This window comes from Gossypium hirsutum, chromosome D09 (assembly GCF_007990345.1).
Source record: "Gossypium hirsutum isolate 1008001.06 chromosome D09, Gossypium_hirsutum_v2.1, whole genome shotgun sequence".
Classification (NCBI taxonomy): domain Eukaryota; kingdom Viridiplantae; phylum Streptophyta; class Magnoliopsida; order Malvales; family Malvaceae; genus Gossypium; species Gossypium hirsutum.
The window spans coordinates 20071289-20092107 of record NC_053445.1 but is presented as its reverse complement, the minus strand read 5'-3'; positions in this window follow the sequence as shown (position 1 = coordinate 20092107).

Sequence of the window (20819 nt, the reverse complement as noted above, 5' to 3'; positions counted from 1 at the left end):
TTCATCTTCTCAAATACATTTTCTTAAGCCTTAGGCTGACCATTAAGCTTTCCCTCATTCAGCCGAATCTTGCTAAGACTATTCAATGATTTTATTTACTTAGTTCTTAAGCATTTAGTTGACTATTCGGCTAACTTAAAGCTGGTGTATAAATAGTTTCTTATTTTCATTGTAAAAGAACTTTTGAACCTTTGATTAATGTTTATACATTTTGTGAGTTTTTCAACTCTCTCATTTCGTTTTAGACTCAAGTGGACTTATCTAGCTTGCTAGTGGCGTCTTCCTTGCTTCTTCAAACTTATCACTCAATCCCGAGTGTGGCGTTCAACCATTTGATACCTCTGGTTCCTCACTCTTATAGTTAGCAGGTCAAGGTCCTCTTCACCACCTTTAAGTGCCTTATAAGAATCGGGTTAGTACTCTATTTTAGTACTGATTCTGATGCGATCCCGACCGCATCATGTTACGACACAACTCAATGCCACGAGATTGGCCCAAACTCGAGGGGCCTAAGTGCAAAATGAAGCTTCTACTTTTAGTTTGTCAATTTGGCTGCTGGAAAATAAGGACTTCGATTCATTAATTTTTTAGTTATTTTAGTTTGTGTTTTTAATTATGTCATAGTTTGCACATCATTAATATGTGTTTTGCATTCATGCATTATGTAACTTTCATGTTAGTTAAGTTTACATCATTAAATTAAGTCAAGTTAGTTTAAATATGTAACTTTCATGTTAGTTAATTTTGCATTTCAAAACCATGCATTTAAGCATCTTAGTTTAATAAATGAGTTGCTGGACATTTATTCAACTCATCTTAGTTTAATTAATAAATGTTTTTTTGTTGAACTTTATTTAATAAGTGTTCTTAATTAATCTAGTTCCTAGGATTACTTATTGATGCATGAGTTAAGTTCATTTAATTATGTTTCTTTAATTAAACTCGTTGCTGGAATAATTATTGCATATGTTTTTAGTTCATTTATTTAAGTAAGTAATAATGTGTGTTATGTTTAATAATTATTTTCATGTGTTTAATTAACTCATTGTAATGTGTTTATTGCAGATGACTTTTCAGCTCATAACTCAAGAACTCAAGGCTGTTATAAATTGAATTAAGTGGCTGTTCAAGTTACTTTTGGTTACAATTTAAAGGGGTTGTTATAAAGAAGGCTTAAACATCATTAAAAGAGTTTTTAAGAGCATTTTTACGCCCTTTAAAATTTGGAACCAACCTTTCTTATTCCAGCAGTTTTTGATCCTTCAAGAGAATTAATCAAGCCTTTAAAATGTCATTAAGGAGCTGGTTAATAAGTTGGTGACTATTCAGCTGTCCAAGGACAACTCAAGAGTCATTTTCAAGCAATTAAAGACATTCAAATTAGCTAAATTGAAGTGACTTCAAGGAAGGATATATTTGGATCAAGTATAATAAAGGACTTGAGTTTTTATGGCACATTAAGTTGGATGTTTTTGACTATTCGTCTAGCTTGTTCTAGCACTATAAATAGATGTAATAAGCCTTAGAAAAGAAGAATTTTTGTTGAATATACATGAAAAATTTGAATTATGAGTTATCCAAGTCTTTTTGTTCTTATGGAATTGATTTGACTTATCAAGCTTAGCTTGTGGCATCTATCCATTTCTTGTCTCCGAACTTATCACTTTCACAGTGTGGTGTTCATCATATACCAAGGTTCTTATCATCCTTGATAGTGGGTCGAGGTTCATCATATACCAAGGTTCCTATCATTCTTGATAGTGGGTAAGGTCTTTTCGTTGTTGTTTTCCTATACCGTCATTCACGTAAAAGCTACTTTTAGACTCGGGTCAACAATCTCTATTGTTGGTTCATTCTCTACTCTTAGCCAAATTTTCCATTCGTTGTTAAACCTATTTCCCTTTTAAACTTTTGTTTGTAGCCTTTCTTCTATTTTGTAGAAACAAACTTAGCCTTACTCAAATTCACGATTGGGAAACAAACGACTCGAATCAATGATGAAATGAGATCGTATTAGATTCGTTCTTGACCTTAAGTCCATTTCGATCTATTTCCTCCACTCCGTTCCATTCTTATTATTTTCTTGTTTGCCGAAACCTATTCATTTCAAACTTAACTCACTTGAACCAATTTTTGAAACCTTACTCCATATTTAGCCAACTTTCAAACTACATTTCAGAATCGAACGACTGTTCTCTATTTTACGATCAGGCACGTTAACGACTCGACTCACATCACTGAGCCAGATTGCATCATTTGGTATCTGAGCAAGTCAAAATCAATGAGTACGGACATTCGTGAAGTTGTTGGAGTAAGTCATTGTGAACAAAAAATTTGAAAAAAAATCAAGGTGTAATTTTTTTCTTTTGTATTTAGCTTTCCATTCTATTGAATTAAAAAATTTAAAAAAATCGAAAAAAATAGTTCAAAAAAAAGAGAGAAATTTCGGAGGAAAAAAAGTGTTGAAAAGTTGGAAAAAAAGAAGAAGAAGAAAGAATCTATTTTGAAGACGTTCATAGTTTTCCCCGATCTTAAAGTGCTTTTCTACCGAACACAAACCAATCGCCACACTTAGCACCATCCTTTTTTTTCTTTTCAGCCTACCTTACACTCCTTACATCGACTACCTTTGTGAACCCCTTTGAAGCCGACCCTCTAGGCCTGCTTGAAGTCTGAACGAGTCGATTATGAAGTTCGAGAGGAAAATCGAGTGGTAAAAGGCACGAGTGAAAATACATCAAGATAAAAGCCAAAATAAGAGTAAAACACGAGTGGAGAGCCATCTATTTTCTTTGCGAGAGAACTTGTGACATTTTGTGGTGAGGATTATTATTTTTTCTTTCTAATTTATCTTTTGTTTTCAACATTTTGTTGAAACATGTCCGAAGAATTTTCTGAATTTGATTTCCAAAAGTGAAAGCGTGAAAGGCAAAGGATAATGCGGTCTGAATTTCGACAAATACAAGAAGTAGAACTCCAAGTACCATCCGCTAAAGATAAAGAAGATTTGACACATGCTATTGTTGACACCGAAAAGAATTCAATCCTTCAAAGATTAGAAATTGAACCGCAATGTGAGAATCTGTTTCACACTCGATGCCATGTCCACGATAAAGTCCGTTGCATCATTGTTAATGGTGAAAGTAATTCAAATGTGACCAGCACTAGAATGGTGGAAAAGCTTGGCTTACCCGTTACCAAGCAGCCCCAACCTTATAAGCTGCGATGGTTTAACGACAAAGGCGAATTTGAAGTTACTCAACAAGTGCGTGTTGCCTTTTCCATCGGTAGATACCAAGACGAAATTGTTTGCGATGTGGTGCCTATTCAAGCCTGCCATTTGTTGCTAGGAGAACCATGGCAATCGAATCATAAGGTCACTCAAGATGATCGTACCAATAGGTATTCCTTCAAGCATCAAGGAAGGAAAATCACCTTATCGCCGCTCACACCGGAACAAGTCCATGAGGACCAAATCAAATTAAAAAAATTGGTTGTAAAAGAATGTGAGTGAGAAAAGAACATTGAAAAGGAAATTGAAAGAAATGAAAAAGAAAAAGATGAAGATGAGAATTCAAAAACAAAAGTGAGTGAAAAGGAGAAAGAGATTGAAAAAGAAATTGAAAGAAAAATAAAAGAAAACGAAAGTGGAAAAGAAAGAGAGCTTGAAAAGAAATCGAGTGAAAAGGAAAAAAAATTTGTAAAAGAAACGAGTGAAGAAAGCAATCAAGAAAAAGTAAGGAATATTTTTGTTAACCCCAATTTGAGTTTGCCTTTTGATTCTTCTTCGTTTCAGGTTTGCAAAATTCCACCCATGGATTGGTTCCAACTTCATTACTGACCCAACAAACGACGATTTCAATTGATTGAAAAAGGTAAGTTGGATGGTGTGGCTACCTTTCAAAAATTCGAAGGTAAGTCAGGTAAGAAACCTAGTCCATTACGAGCATCAATGAACCAATTTCGGTAGGAGATGGACTACAAGCCCAAGTTCTTGAAGACAAGGCCCAATAAGATGATTCCAAGCCCAACCAAGAAGTTAAACCATACTTAGTTGAAAATCAGGCCAAATTGTTAAAGTGGCCCAATTTGTAAAAGATTTTAATTGTTTAAATATCTAGTTTAATTTTTAGACTTTAGGATTATTATATGTCAAAATTCGGCCTAAGCAGCCCATTAAAATGTCTTGGCTGAATTTCCCTCTTAATTTATTATTTAGGTTTTTTTTTAAGTTTTCCTAATGAGATTAGGAAATAGATAGAAGGCCTATTAATAGGCATGGTCGGCCACCCTGTTGAATACATTACACATTACACTTGAAGAATACATTGAAATCAAATTTGTTTTGTTGAGTGAAAATTCTCTTTGAGTTCTCTAAGAATTTTCTCTTGAGTTTTCTTTAGAAGGAGTTTTAACAATCTTTTTGATTGTGGGAGCCATCTTCAGCCTTCTTCTTTCCATTGTTCTTCATTGGAGGGGAGATTAGAGCCGTTTGAAGGTAGTTGTGAAATCTTTCTCGATTTCAAGGCTTCTTAGGACTTTATCTTTATTTTTCTTGCTGTTCAATCTTCTTTATTAATTTTTGCTTGTGCTGATTTATTGATTAACTTGGGATTAATTGTTCTTGTTGCGTTTCAGCCATTCCAAACTTCAAGATCTTATTCGGCTTCGTTCTTAGGCATCAAAAAACGTTCTTCATTCATAATTTCTATATTTCTTACAGCCCAAGTTTTTCTTATTCTATTCGATTTGGGTTTCTTGATCTGACAAGTTTTGTTCTCTGTTTTCTGTTTTCGTTGCAGCCAATTTGTTTATAGATCTTGTAGGACTTTCCCGTGACTTGACAACTCGATCTTGGTCCATGCGCAACCCTCTATCAATTTGTTTTGGTTCGGTTTGTGGAAAAATCAAGCATATTAAATTTTGTGCAAATAATTTCTATAATTTTGATACTTGGTTTTTAAATAAGGTGACGACATTTGAAAATTTTGTTTTCAATTTATATTCATACCCTAAACAATTTATGTGGTTGTACATGAAGTTTGCATTCCATTTGGCTAAGGTTAATTCAGCCATGAAGCTTCGACTATATTATACCCCCGAGGAGCGAAAGTTTGCGTTGATCGAGCGAGGTAAAAATGATCTTTATTTTTCTGCTCATAAAGGTAAGATACTTGAACGTCATTAAACGTTTATGTTCTCCTTGGATGTTGTTAAAAATCATGTTAATGATTTAGTTTTTGTAAAACACTTAGATCGTGTTGTGCTTAGTTATTTCATTTTGCTTAATGCTCATCTATCTGTTTTTGTTGTTGATAAAAAGATTCTTGTGTTTGATCTGAGTGACTTTGATGGCAACCATATGATTAAACAGAAATTGCAATGTCCAACCAAGCCAATTCATGACTCATATGAATCTTTTCAAATACCTGTTTGTGATGATTATGTCTATCTTTTGACCCATTACTCACATTCTGGTTATGACTTGACGAAACAATTTAAGATTTTTGAATGCCTTAGAATATGTCCATTTTTGTTTCAAATATTTTACGAGGCATTGGCACGTAAATTAATTTATTTTCATGATTGTCAATATGTTGTTTTGAACCTGTCCATTCGCATGATCCACATCTTTCTAGCCTAAACTAAATCCATTATCCACCTTTGCTTCGAACCAACTTGACTTCTTTAAACCCCAAACTTATTTTCTTTTCATTAAAACTTTATACCAAGACATACTTCTTCATTTAACGATCGGGCAACTAGACGACTCGACTTCATCCACTAAACTGAGATCGCATCATTTAGTATCAGAGCTTGTACAAAAACTGACGATGCTGTTCATGTTTCTAATCTATTTTTAGGGAAATCATTTGACTACATGGCACTCCTAGAACGATAGTTTCAGATCGCGATGCGAAATTTTTGAGTCATTTTTGGCAATCATTGTGGGGAAGGCTAGGAACTAAGCTCTTATTTTCAACTACCTGTCATCCTTAAACTGATGGCCAAATCGAGGTGGTCAACCGCGTTCTATCAACGCTGCATAGCGCTATCAGTTGAAAGAACTTAAAATCTTGGGAGGAGTGCTTACCACATGTCGAGTTTGCCTACAATCGCTCCATGCATTCAGCAACTAAATATTCCCCTTTTGAAATTGTTTATGGTTTCCATCCTCTAACGCCATTAGATTTAGTCCCTCTTCCTAACGAACAACTTGATCATGCAGATGCTAAAAAGAAAGCTGAATTCATGAAGAACTTACACGAGAAGGTGAGGTCCAATATCGAAGCAAGAACCAAGATCTATACCCAAAAAGCAAACAAGGGCTAGAAACGAGTTGTTTTTGAACCCGGAGACTGGGTTTGGGTACACATGCGAAAGGAAAGATTCCTGGCTCATAGGAGATCCAAATTACTTCTTAGAGGGAATGGACCTTTTCAAGTTTTGGAGAGCATAGACGAAAACTCATGCAAACTTGACTTGCCTGGTGATTACAACATTAGTGCTTGTTTCAATGTTGCTGATCTGACCCCTTTTGATGCACATTCCGACTTGAGTCTACAAGTTGGTCCCACCACACGATCGCATAATTTGAAAATTCAATTGCAGCGAGCTTCACCTTTTTAAGCTCCGAGTAGTTATGACACTAAAAAACAAGCTCGTTTTTTTTTCCCACTCTAGGTACACCTCCGAATCATTTTTACCTTGGAAAGGCAGTATGGACACCTTGATGTTTTTAAGGTCATTGTCGGGACGATTTCGATTTCGTTGTCCATGGTTTCTACAATATTGTTGTCGAATACTTTGGACAGACGAATGAACACTCTCAGGGTCACTAGGTTCATATAGGTCATCTTAGTCTTGCCTTGGTTGTCCACGGTCTCACCTTTGGTTTTGGGGAGCCCTTACGCGTTGTAATTCTTCGCCTAATTGATCCAATTTCTCTTGCATTGGTTCTATTCTTTCTCGTAGCATACACTGAAATTCTCGTATCATCGCTTGTTGGCCTAAATCAGGGACTCCTCTGCCTTGTGCAATATTAAGAATGGGACGCATTCCTTCCCCGTCAAATTGACATCTCCCGAGACTTCTTGATGCGATCCCAGTCGCATCATGTTACAACACAGCTCGACGACATCGACATTGGCCCAAACTCGAAGGGCCAAAGTTCGAAATGAAGTTTTTAATTTTAATTTGTTAATTTGGTTGTTGGAATAAGGACATTAATTCATTTACTTTTGTGTCTTTAATTATGTTTTAGTTTTAACATCATTAATATGCATCTTTAATTAATGTCCTGCATTATTAATCTACATCTCTTAACTATGGCATGCATTATGTAACTTCCATGTTAGTTTAAGTCTGCATCATTAAATTAAGTCATGTATTAAGTATCTCATTTGTTCATTTAGTTTGCATCTTAAACCTTGCATTTAAGCATCTTAATTGATTAATATGTTTGAGTTTGTTTATATAAGTATGTTATTTAATTGGCTGTTACATTTTAATGCATAAATTAAAGTGTGCTTATTTTCATTTTAAATAAGGTGATTTAAGTTGCATGTTCAATTAATTTGTGTGCATGAGTGTTATTAAATATGTTGTTAGTGTTTTAAGTTACTATTTAATCTTAAATATCTATTTTGCAGGTGACTTTTCATATGATTAAAGACTCTTCAAAGTAGGATAGTTTCAAAGTTTTTAAAATAACATTAATGAGGCTGTTTAATGGACCAAAAGAGACTCTTAAAGTATAAACATTTTTGGAGTCTTAAGTCTTCATCACGGTGCCATTTAAGAGGATGTTACACAAGCTTTTCTCATGTTGTTACAAGGGAGCTTAAGGGACATCAATCAAAGACATTAATGATGCTTAAAGTCTTCATTAAAGAGAATTGACATGCCTTTTCAACTACATCAGGTTCCAATGAAGAGACATGACTCATTGGCATTTGAACAGTCATAATAATGCCTATAAATAGTTTGTAAGAAGACATTGTTTGAGGTTAGATAACTTTTTCCAATTTGATTTATGAATATTGTGTTCTTGAGTGAGTTTGTCTCTTCTCAAATTTCGTACAGGTCTCGTTGACTTATCTAGCATGCTAGTGGCGTCTTCTGACTTGTTTCTGAACTTATCACCGTAAATCAGTGTGGCGTTCACCAATCCAGCATTCTACAAATTCATCTTAATGAAATAAGAAACGAGGTGACACTACGATATAGTGTTGAATCTTTCTTCCGTTAAGTTTGTTTTCCATCCCCACCAATTATCCCAAATTATCTATCCTTTATTTCTTTTATTAAATTGAACCATCATCTTTCTAAACTTTCCATCCATTTCAAAAATCACTTCGTAAGCTTCCGCAAACCCTAAACAAATTTACACCTTTTTTACTACTAGAGCTTCTCCTCGTCGACGATCAGGCAAACTTTGTGAAATGACTCGACTCACTCAGGCTGGATCACATCACTTCTAGACATGGAAACTTTTAATCACTCAACAAAAGCTTACAAGTCACTTGCAAGAAAAAAATTCACTTACTTCGACTTTTACTTCTCTCGAATAGTCTTACCAATCTCTCTTGCCTTTTTTCGCTCGGTTTCATTTCTCAAAGTTCTCCGCAAACTAGATAGACGAACCAGTACCATTTGAGGTCGGCTTACAAAGTTGATGTGGTTTGGTGGGTGTGGATGCCGGAATTAAAGGTAGGCTATTAAAACAAAAAAAATAAAAAGGTTAAGTGTGGCTGGAAAGATATAGTACTTCAGGCAGCAAACTACACTTTTTCAATTTGGCAACATAGAAATTGATCACCCCTTTTTTTATATATATAATTCATAATTTTTTTAATACTAGATGCTGAATGTAAAAGGAGAATTTGAATACAAAAATAATATTTTTTTTGAATTTTTTTCAATTACAATTTCGTAGTGCCGGAAAGTCGATTCTTACTCCAATTCAGCCTGGCTCTAATACCAACTTGATATGCACGCACCTTGATTATAGAATTGAGTTGTAAGATTTGCCCGATCATGAATTTGAGTAAGTTGAAGGCTTTTTTTAAGAGGGGTTAAAAAAAATAAGTTATTTAGGCTCAAATGGGTTTGATGGGTTAAGAAACGATTCAGGAAACTATGGATGCAATTGGGCTAAGGATTCAAAGCCGAACCAACACAAATAAGGTGTGTTAACTTGTAACTTATGTGATTACTTAGGTTATGAAAATGTTAGATAGGATGGTAAGTAGGTGAATTGAGACCTCGACCCACTATCAAAGATGATAGGAACCTCGTATAACTTGAACGCCACACTTTGGGTTCAAAGAGATAAGTTCAGAAATCAAAGACGGGTTGACGCCACAAGGTTACTTGATAAGTTAGACAAGTCTTTGGAGAACAATGAGAGTTGAAAACAAACTCACAAAGTAAACAGAAATCATAAAAGGTTTAAAAGTCCTTACAAAGTGCAAATGAACACATATTTATAGTCACTACATGGTTGAGCCGAATAGACAACTAGGGATGCTAAATGGTTAACAAATTAAAACAAAAGGAGCTGGAAATTTCCATGAAGCCTCCTAGAACGTCCTTGGGAAGTTTCATGCATGGAAAACTCAAATGGACAACTTCTAGATGAAGTCCATTCAGCTGGACATTAATTGAAGTGTTCGTGAGCTGAATAGGATGTCTTGGTTCAGCCAAAGAGACTAAATGCACCTTAATTGAGCTGCTTCATAGAGCTAAATAGTCTTGCAATTTAAATGAGTAGCTTGGGCACTTTAATGGTCCTCAAGTGTGAGTGTTGAATATAAATGGTCCAATAGGTGTGAAAGCTCAAAACTGATCAGCCACTTAATGTGAAAAGAACCTTCAGCAATATGAACATCTTAAGTTGCTGCTTTGAAGAGCTGGAAGTCCATTGAGCTTCATGAAAAGTCAGCTGAAAAGAAGAAGCCAGCTGCTCCTTTTAATGCCGTCCCATGTATTAACCAAATGCATGTTTCTTCCTTAATTGCTTTCCTTTGCCCTTAAGCTAGTTGATTCAACTGGAAATCACATCAAATAAATTCGGTCAGGGCTTATTAATCACTCATTAAAAATCCAGCAATAGAAACACATTAAATTATGCAAATTAATTCGGCTAGAGCATATTAAAAACATGTAATAGCTTAAGACACATTAAACACATGTACTAATTTATACATATTATTCCAGCAGCTTTAAATGCAAGAATTTAAATATTGCAATATAGCTCAATAAGCTAACTAAATTCCAAATTGAGCTCCCTTGAGCTAGCACAAGCTAAGTCAGCTTGTAGCAAAAAGCACATCGAGCTACTTGAGCTGGCCACTTGATGTTCGACCATTCTGTCAATCCACACTCGAGCAATGTAGCTAAGCTCACATCATTGTTTGCTTGATTGATAGGAAATTATGTTGAATGAAGAATGTTATCTATGGTTGTGACATATATGCAAACTACGATTCGTGTTGGCATATTTTGAAGCTTAGTATAATGTTAAGGAATGTTTACATATGAATTACTTGTTAATAAAGAAGATCGATAAGCATGACATTATTAATGCATGATTATGGGACAAAGATTGATGATGCTTACACAATTAGCAAATTTGCCTTAGCAAGACCTTTTGCTATGCATAAACATTACTCGAGACGAGCAATGATTTAATTTTGGGGATGTGTAAACAGAAAAATATATAGGATTTTTCCTATGTAATTTATCACCTTTTTACTTAAATCCGTTGTTAAAACTAAGTAATTGTTTAATAAATTAATGAAATATGTTAAAATAATGAAATTAGGACATAGAAATTATTAAAATGTGATTTTATGCTTTATTATATAGTTTCATGCAATAAATAGCTATTTTATATTAATTTGAATATATTATATTTTTAAGACATAAAATGGGCCATGCATGATTAAATTAAATAATAAAATATAAAATTATATTTAATAATTCATTTTAAAATATTTCATTAATAATTTGGGTTTTAATTAATTGAATTGGATAAATTTAATTCTTTGGTCCTCTAACTTGTTGATTTATTTTGGACAGGTCTGATAGCTTTGCTGGATTACAAAATCGTCCAAATTGGAGACCAACCCAAAATTTGGCTGCACATGGCTGTCCATAAACCACTTTTTGGTTTAATTGCACAAGGTCCTTAAAGAGTTGAAGAAATTAGAGATTTACCTGAAGATTTGCACTTGACCGAGTCTCAGTCCTAAGTTGTTGTGGCACTCAAATTGATCGAAAATCAAGGAAAATTCAGCTCAACTTACTAAAATTCTGCCCGGCCACCCATGGAAGATGCTTCAAAAGATGAAAACTCTTGTTTTTAGCAAACTATCTCTCTCTCCTCAACTACAAATAAAACCCTCTCATTCCTTCATTCATCATCCCTCAATCATTCCTTATTCATTCTCATCATTCATCATTCGCTCTTTTCTCCAAATTCTCCTAGTCTTTTCCATTCCCATGCCTAGCATCATCTTTTCATAGAGAGTTTAGCAATTAAGCCTCTTAAAGAATGATATGATCACACCCCAGAGTGCACCTAGCTAGAGCAAGGACCTATTGGTGCTACCCCAAGGACCAATTACACGAGCTCGAGCTAAGCAATTTAAAGAGGCCATTTCGGCCTTAGTCCAACAAGTATGGAGCGAAACATTGGCTAGAAACATTGAGAGAGCTTGGACCAGCTCTACGAACTCCTCATACAACCGTTTTCAAGCTAAACTCAACTCAACCTAAGCTCCAAGAGTTTGAATCAGCTCGATGAGCTCAAATTCAACTTGATTTAATTTATGCATTTATCTAGCTATTGAAATAAATTAAATTTGTTAGCTAAATTAGTTAGTTCAGCTCAAATAATTATTAAGTATTTAATTTATTAAATCTGGACATTTTAATTATGTGTTAAATATGTTTTATTTTCATGCATGCATTTAATATGTCTTAGTTAGTACATGACATTAATTTGTCTTAGCTTATTACATCATTTTATTGTGTTTTTAGCTCCAACTTAATTAATGTGCATGTTTAATGTGTCTTTGCTATTGCCAAATTCATTATGTCATAATTGATTTAATTTGATGAATTTAATTGTTCCAGGTACATACAATGGATGGCACAAATGCATGGAAGAAGATTAATGCAAAGTGTGCTAATGATTGATGTTTCCCAAGTGACTATTCGACCAAGAGTTAACTGCCCTTTCATGATTTCCAAGCTGGCCTAATAGGTTCCCAAGAATGCTTTGAAGGCTTTCACACCAGCTGAATACTCTTTTCACACACACACGACTTTCCAATTTCGTGGGTTCACACTTCATGGCTGATGAAGTCTCCTAAGCTGGTCATTAAATCCCAAGTCCATTCAGCTGATCAAAGCAGCTCCTTTAAAGCTCATAAAAGACCATTGGTCAAATCTAGCATGCTCCATTCAACCCCCAAACATTTCAATTAATTTCTAGTTCAAACTAGCCACTTAGAGCTATTGATGTGACCACGTCCCAAGCACCGCCAAGTCCTAGCCATGATTCCATCGAGCTTCCAAAAGGACCATTGACTCGAGCTCGATCCAAATGCTTTCATGAAGCTGTTTCAGCTCTATTTCTTCAAATTTGGAAGGAGAATCAGCTTATGGATGATAGAGAAGTTTGAGCCCATTTCTTGAAGACCCCTTGCGCCTTAGTGCAAGCTTATTTTAGCTCAATTCCAGCTCCCCTAGCTCATTCCTACTCAAATCAACTCACTTGAGCTCTTTCCAGCTCGTTTGAGCTCAATTAAGCATACTTCCAGCTCATTTCTTTTATCATCTAAATAAATCAAGTATTAGTTTTATTTTATTTAATTTGCTACAGCTCATGACTGAACATTCCAGATCAATTTAGTTCATTAAATGTTTACCATAGTTTTTGAGCTAGTCAAATTCAATGTGCTAGCTAAGATCCATTTAATTTAGTTTTAAATTAGTTAATTTGTTAAATTAATCTGTTTGATATTTATATAACCTGGTTCAGCCAAATATACATTTTAATTAATGTGTTCATGTTTCATGTAGGTACGGCCAAATGTGGAGATTCACTCAAGCTAGGTGCAAGTACGGTCAGATTCATCACAAGGCAGGTGCATGAACGACTACTTTCAATGCATGATGTGTGAACCATTAACTTCCTAAGTACTTTTTCAGCCAAGGAATAGCAACCTATGTCCATTCATGAATAGAGCCAATCAAGTGATGCATGAATAGCAAGATTCAACGAATGGGAAGGTGCATGAATGTCTAGCTACATGAACTCGTGCGATGTATCTTTGGCCTCCTAGGTGATTATTCGGCCAAGAGACACTTATTGGCTGGTACATTTATGTTATAGCCGAACCTAGACAAGGCTGATGGACTGCCGTTCATTCATCTACATTCAAGAGCTATGTTTGCTTAATAGGTGTCTATTAAAGTTCCATTCAACCGAATATGGACATGTCCTTCAAGTTCATTTTACTAGGTTAATTTAACTCATTAATAGTCAAATTACTTAGTCATTAAGCTTGTTTGTCCGTTCGGATATCATATAGAGGCTATAAATAGTTTGTTATTTAATGTTGTAAAGAACTTTTTGCCAAAATTATGAATTTGAACATATTGTTCTTGTGAGGTTTTCTTCCTCTCCATTTTGTTCTAGTCTTGAATTGACTTACCTAGCTCGCTAGCAGCGTCAACCCAAACTCTTGTTTCCTTCTATCTTTTATACCTTTGAATCTTACTTCTCTTCAGTAACGGGTCAAGGTCCATCTTTTACCTTCCATAATTCCCACCTTAAGTGATATAAGTCACGGGGCAATACTCTCTATAGTATTGAATCGTTCATGAAACTTAAGTTCATAATTCCATTCCACCCTATCTATTAAATATTATCCTTATTTCTTTTTGGAACCGAACCTAACAAATATCTAAATTAGCCTATCTTTGAATACCTTAAAAAGACTTCCGCTACTTCTTAACTAAATCTACTCTTTAAACGAAGCTGAACAAACTCCTCGTCGATGATCGGGCAACTTAGTGAATTTGACTCATCATCAACGAGTCGAGTCACGTCATTTGGTATCAGAGCTTGCAAAACGAGGAGCACCGACGTTCGTAGCTATCCCAAAAGATAGGTTTGTAAAAAACTTATTAAAAATCGTGCATAAAAAAAGAGGCACTCAATTGTATTTATTCATCTATTGTAATTGAAAAAAAAAATTGGAAGTATAAAAAAAAGTTTGAGTATAAAAAAAATGAAGTGAAGTATTGGAATTTTTGTTTATTCGTTGTTTATGATTCCCGATCAAATGACTTCCCTATTCTTCTTATTCTACCTTTGCAACACCACACACCTAAACCGAATTTTAATTTTAGCCTACCTTACACTTGTATTATTTCCTTTATTAACCTTTTGAAACCAACCCCAAAGCGAAAAGTAAGTCTAAGTGAGACAAGTTATGAAATTACGAGAGAAAGAAAAGAGTGGTAAAAGGCACGAGTGAAATACATTAAAGAAAAAGCCTTAAAAGAGTGAAAACACGAGTGTGAGTGAAATCATTATTTTCTTTCTGAGTGAAATTGTGAGTTTTGAAAGTGAGGCATTGTGGTAAAGGTTATTTATCTTCTTTATTCAAAGGCATGGAATCAACGCCTGTTTGTGACAACAAGTTGCTCATTCTGAAGCGAAGTTTAAGTATTCAAAGTCTGGAGAACAAGCAGCAAAGGGAAAACATCTTTCATTCTCGATTTCAAGTACAACAAAAAGTTTGTAGTTTGATTATCGATAGTGGAAGTTGTACCAATGTAGCAAGCTCCATTATGGTGGATCGACATGGTTTAACTACTACTAAACATCCCAGCCCGTATAAGCTTCAATTGTTTAACAACGGTGGTGAAATAAATGTAATGAAGCAAGTTCTCGTGAATTTTTCAATTGGCAAATATGAAGACGAAGTGCTTTTTGATGTTGTTCCCATGCACACGGGACACCTATTGCTTGGACGACCATGGCAATATGATCGACGAGTTATCCATGACGGATATACCAATAGATATTCGTTCGAGTATATGGGAAAAAATTCACTTTAGCCCCATTGACACCGAAGCAAGTTTTTAAAGATCAAACAAGAATGAAATCTTCTGTATCTCAATCGAATGAAAAAGAAAAAAACGAAGAAAATGAAAAATAAAAAAAAGAAAGAAAACAATAAAAAGAAAGTGAAAAGAAAATGAGAAAAGAAAAACAAGAAAATATAAATAAAAAGTCTAATTGCAAAAGAAAGTGAAATTCGAAAAGCCATTTCGTCAAGACAAACCATTCTTGTACTCATGTACAAGGAAAATCTTTTTAATACTAACGAATTAACCGAAGGGTTGCCTTCTTCTGTGTTGCCTCTCCTATAGGATTTCCAAGATGTATTTTCGGAAGAGACTCCGAGTGGACTCCCACCTCTTCGCAGAATTGAACACCAAATTGATTTCGTACCCGGAGCTGTTATACCAAATCATCCTGCTTATAGAACGAACCCCAATGAGACCAAAGAATTACAAAGACAAGTTGGTGAATTGATGGAAAAGTGCTACATTCGAGAAAACCTTAGCCCTTGTGTTGTTCCCGTTCTCTTGGTACCAAAAAAAGATGGAACATGGCGGATGTGCATCGATTGTCGTGCTCTAAATAAAATTACCATCAAATACCGGCATCCGATTCCTCGACTTGACGACATGCTAGATGAACTAAGTGGAGCCAAATTATTTTCAAAAATTGATTTGAAAAGCGGTTATCACCAAATTTGTATGCAAGAAGGTGACGAGTGGAAAACTGCCTTCAAAATGAAACACGGTTTGTATGAGTGGTTGGTCATGCCGTTTGGCTTAACCAACGCTCCTAGAACTTTCATGAGGTTAATGAACTATGTCTTAAGATCCTTCATTGGTAAGTTTTGCGTTGTTTATTTTGATGACATTCTTATATATAGCAAGTCACTGGAAGAACATTTGGAGCATCTCAAATCTGTTTTGGAGGTTCTACGTAAGGGAACTCTCTATGCTAATCTTAAGAATTGTACATTTTGTTCTGATCAAGTTATTTTTCTTGGTTTTGTAGTTAGTTCAAAGGGTTTGGAAGTGGATCAAGAGAAGATAAAGGCTATACAAGAGTAACCCAGACCCACAAATATTAGCCAAGTGAGGAGCTTCCATGGCCTGGAGAGCTTTTATAGATGATTTGTACCCCATTTCAGTTCTATCGCCGCACCCTTGACGAGTGTCATTAAGAAAAACTCAACGTTCCATTGGACTGACGAACAAGATAAGTCTTTTATTGAAATTAAAAATTGTCTTACTAACTCACCTTTGCTTGCACTGCTTGATTTTTCTAAAACTTTTGAGCTTGAATGTGATGCATCATGTGTGGGAATTGGAGCTATTCTAACCCAAGACAGAAGGCCCATTGCTTACTTTAGTGAAAAGCTTAATGGCGCACCACTCAACTATCCTGTTTATGATAAAGAAATGTATGCCTTAATACGAGCTCTTGAAACTTGGCAACATTATCTTTGGCCAAAAGAGTTTGTCATTCATTCTGATCACGAAGCATTAAAGTACATCAAGGGCCAACACAAGTTGAATAAGCGTCATGCCAAATGGGTAGAGTACCTCGAGTCCTTCCATTATGTTATAAAGCACAAAAAAGGTAAAGATAACATTGTCGTCGATGCTTTTTCATGAGGTATACATTACTAAATTTTCTTGAATCGAAATTGCTTGGTTTCCAATTCTTGAGGGATTTGTATAGTAATGATGCTGATTTTGGAGAAATTTATTCTGCTTGTGAAAATTCTTCCTTTGACAACTACTATAGGTATGATGGCTTCTTATTCAAAGAAAGAAGGCTTTGCGTCCCATAAAGTTCCATTCACGAATTACTTGTCCATGAAGAACATAGTAGATGACTCATGGGACACTTCGGTGTTCGTAAAACTTTAGCAACCCTCAACGAACATTTTTACTGGCTTAGAATGAAGCGAGATGTTGAACGAGTATGTGAAAGGTGTTTAACATGCAAAAAGGCTAAATCAAAGGTTTAGCCGCACGGTTTGTATACTCCCTTAACTATTTCCGAAGGCCCTTGGATGGATATATCCATGGATTTCATCCTTAGATTACCTAAGACAAAACTGGGAAAAGATTCTATTTTTGTTGTAGTGGATCGATTCTCTAAAATGGCCCATTTTATCACCTGCAAAAAAACTGATGATGCCGTTCATGTTTCTAATCTTTTCTTTAGGGATATTGTACAATTGCATGGACTTCTGTGAACTATTATTTTCGATCGTGATATAAAATTTCTTAGCCACTTTTGGAGATCTTTGTGGAGTAAGCTCGGAACTAAATTATTATTTTCAACTACTTGTCATCCTCAAACGGATGGACAAATAGAGGCGGTCAATCGAGTACTATCCACTTTATTACGATCCATTATCCGAAGGAATCTGAATTCTTGGGAAGAATGCCTGCCGTATGTTGAGTTTGCTTACAACCGATCTGTTCATACGGCAACTCAACATACACCTTTTGAAATTGTTTATGGTTTTAACCCTTTGACTCCTTTAGATTTAATTTCTCTACCTAATGACCAACTCATACATGTTGATGCTAGGAAAAAGATAGACTTTGTAAAGAGTTTATATCGAAGGGTACGAGCGAACATTGAAGCCAAATCAAAATCTTATGCTAAACAAGCCAACAAAGGAGGCAAAAGAGTAGTCTTTGAACCCCAGGGATTGGGTTTGGGTTCATATTCGTAAAGAATGCTTTCCCACCCAAAGGAAGTCCAAACTCCTATCGAGAGGCGATGGACCATTTCAAGTTCTCGAACGCCTAAATGATAATTCCTATAAACTTGACTTTTCAGGAGGATATAATATAAGTTCCACCTTTTGATACGCCTCGGCCTTGTAGATTAGTCCGAGTCTTATAGTTGCCCGATCGTAAAGACAAAGAAGAATAGATTGAGATGGAATAAAGTCAGATATTAAGCTAAATGTGGTTTAAGGATGTCAAGGATAGGATTAAGAATAAGATGGCTAATCGAATCATTGAGGCTTGGTTGTAAAATAAAAGAAGACTCGGTAATTAGAATTAAAATGGTAACTTAAGAACAAGAGTGAACCAACACTTTGATTGAAGGTTGACCCAAAAATTATAGGTTCTAAAGTTGTTTAGGAGATGGATAGGGAAACCTCGACCCACTATCTATAATAGATAGGAACTTAGGTATAATTTAGATTGAACGCCACACGAAATCGTGATAAGTTCGGTTGAACAAAAACGGGTTGATGCCACTAACTAGTTAGATAAGTCAACGAAGTTTTTGGACGAAATTTAAGAGAAGAATTCTCTCAACAAATTGGCAGCAATTCATTAAGGTTCAAAAGTTCTTTACAAAACTGAAGAAAACAACTATTTATAGACAGTACCTAATTTAGCCGAATTGTAACACCCCGAACCCGAAACCGACACCGGAGTCGAACACGAGGTGTTAACTGGCTTTAACCCCTTAATAAATTTATTTTCCAGACACTGCCCAATCTGTGTACTAGCCGCTTTAAAAATCATATCTTGAGTTTCGTAACTCGAAAATAAGTTTCGTAATTTTTCCCAGAAACTAGACTCATGTGCCCATCTATGTATTTTTTTCTAGAATTTTTGGTTGGGCCAATTAGTACAGTTTATTAGTCAAAGTCCCCCAAGTTGCAGGGGTCGACTACACTGACCTTTGCCCATTACGACTGGGATATCTCCCTGCACGGGGCTTCAATACTGTTACCATTTGTTTCTATGAAAACTAGACTCAGAGAGGAATCTGCACATATATGGTACGACCCCTAATTATCTCTGGTTAATTTATAATGAATTTCCAAAGTCGGAGCAGGGAATCCAGAAACCGTTCTGGCCCTGTCCCACTAAAATCTGATTATCTCTTAATATACTGCCCATATGATCTTTTCGTTACTTCCTCATGAAAGCAGACTCATCGAGCTTCGATTACATAATTTATTCATCAATTAATTCCACTCCCACTATTTTTAGTGATTTTTCAATCTCATGACACTGCTGCTGCCAGCATCTGTTACGAAAGTAACTAGGTCCATTTCATGCCTACCCTTGATCCAATTCAATCGAACATTCGTGCCATTTTCGCATGGCTTAAAGTTTACATGCCATAATTCAAACACAACGTACTAGCTTATACATGCCAAAATGATCTTCTAAACACACTAAGAAGAAAGTACCAAAACTTGCTATCCGGTGTGATGACTTCAATGACGGCCCGACCCCGCAAAAATAGATGAGTCCAAGCAACCTATAGTGGGTGACAAGGAAACATCGAGTGAGTTTATAACTCAGTAAGTCATAAGCAATGCACTACCATCTATCAACAACATTATCACAAGAGGAAACAAAATGGAACGAGACAATTTACTCCATCCATACCGAACCATACCATAGTTCCTCCAACTTATCAATTCAATTTCATATCAATTCATGCATTCACATTCTATATACTCATCAATAGGACATTGAAGCAATTTCATAAATCGATTTATTTTCGTTACAATCAAACGACTATACGACCTTTCACCCATCCTACGATAAAACTTATGTACGTGACTTCAAGTATATTTGTCACATAGGTTCGAACTTACCGAGCTCAACACCAAGTATAAGCATAGCACCTATTAGCCACGTACTCAAGACACTTACCCGACCTGCTGTCCGCGATCGACTCAATAGTGTCGCACACATAGTGTCCATAATAATTCACGAATGTATATTGAGCCCGCACACTCAGTGCTATATAATCAACTCGCACGCTTAGTGCCACGTAATCAAATCGCACACTTAGTGCTACATAGTCAGACTCGCACACTTAGTGCCGCATGGTCAATTCGCACACTTAGTGCATCATATTCATTTCGCACACTGAGTGCAACATAGTCAAATCGCACCCTTAGTGCTGTACAATTTAATCCCGCGCACTTAGCGCCCATCTCATGGTCATAAATGGTTATCCCGCACGTTTAGTGCCGAGATCAACAACTCAGTACATCTTACCTCTTTTCATTCATTCAACAATTTCATCATCACATACGTACATGCATATATATATATGTATATTTATTCATTCCAATCAGCATCAATACATACACATTATGACCATTTGAAATACTACCCACTACATGCTTAATGACTTACTTTATGTTGGGTAAAATAATTCCGAGTCGGCTACTCGATGACCTTCGATTTCCCCTTGTTGGACGCCTCTTCTTTAGGTTCTTGAGCTTAAATAATACAAATAAGAGTATTCAATATTTAACTCAATAACATGAATTTATTTGTCACATTCGGCAATCACACATCATTAAATTTTCAAACCAAGATGTCATTATATGACCACATATACACATATCCATATACTCAAGCTCAGTAATTATAATGTAATATCATGTACCCACTTTAAGTATATTGCCGAATATACTTAATCATACATACACCTAACCAAAACAATTTCCTAAAATCTTCATATCATTTATACACTAGGCCGATTGCCCTCACCAAGTTCACCTATGTTCTTCAACAATTCCTTCATTGATCAAGCACATATTCGGCTAAGAAATGGCAATTTTAGCAACCTTCGATTTAGTACTTAACTTTTACCACATATCAAATAACTCATTTCCTTACTCATGTGACCACGT